General features: G+C 38.1%; 1 non-coding gene across 1 annotated transcript; it reads left to right on the forward strand.

The window, feature by feature from the left end:
• The first annotated feature begins 302 nt into the window (after positions 1-302).
• TRNAN-GUU (transfer RNA asparagine (anticodon GUU)) lies at positions 303-376 on the forward strand. The gene has a single exon. It is a non-coding gene; the product is annotated as a tRNA-Asn (tRNA).
• Positions 377-670: the final 294 nt, after the last annotated feature.

Here is a 670-nt window from a genome sequence, read left to right on the forward strand (position 1 = left end):
TGATTTTTTCCCCATATGCTGTGCTCCTGTTATTCCACCACTTGCTATCACCTGTTTTTTTGGTGCTTGATATTATTGATAAGGTTTCCATACCAAAGAACAACAAACACTTCGCACAACATTTCAGTTGTGCTATCAAAAGCGCACCAATTTTTACGCCCCAACAAGTGTTTTTTCNTATGTATGTACATTTGTGCGCTTTTTACTAACTCGCACTCACTCGTTGATAGCCATTAGCTTAGGGACGATTACTGTCACGTTCGCTTTTTAGAATATGCCCTTAGTGCAGCAGCTTGCCAAGTGCCTCCGTGGCGCAATTGGCTAGCGCGTTCGGCTGTTAACCGAAAGGTTGGTGGTTCGAGCCCACCCGGGGGCGGAATTTTTTTTTTTATAAATTTTATTTTTTTTAGGCATTGTATATTTATGGAATGTTAGTACTTTCATAACTATTTAGCTACAGTTTGAAAAATTCCAAGTTTTTGTTAAATAAAGGGCACCAAAATATTAGTACTGATGTCTATTTCAGAGACTTAACGAGTTTTGAATTCGATGTAGTTTCGCATTATCCGTCATTCTAGACTACTTAGCCCTTCGTATATCGGCTTGTCCCTCAACTACAAAAGTGCATACCCTGACGTTTTGATCATTTTATTTATTTATATTTTCCATA

The sequence above is a fragment of the Rhagoletis zephyria genome, unplaced genomic scaffold (assembly GCF_001687245.7).
Source record: "Rhagoletis zephyria isolate East Lansing unplaced genomic scaffold, Rhagoletis_zephyria_1.1 Rzeph_scaffold_30075, whole genome shotgun sequence".
Taxonomy (NCBI): domain Eukaryota; kingdom Metazoa; phylum Arthropoda; class Insecta; order Diptera; family Tephritidae; genus Rhagoletis; species Rhagoletis zephyria.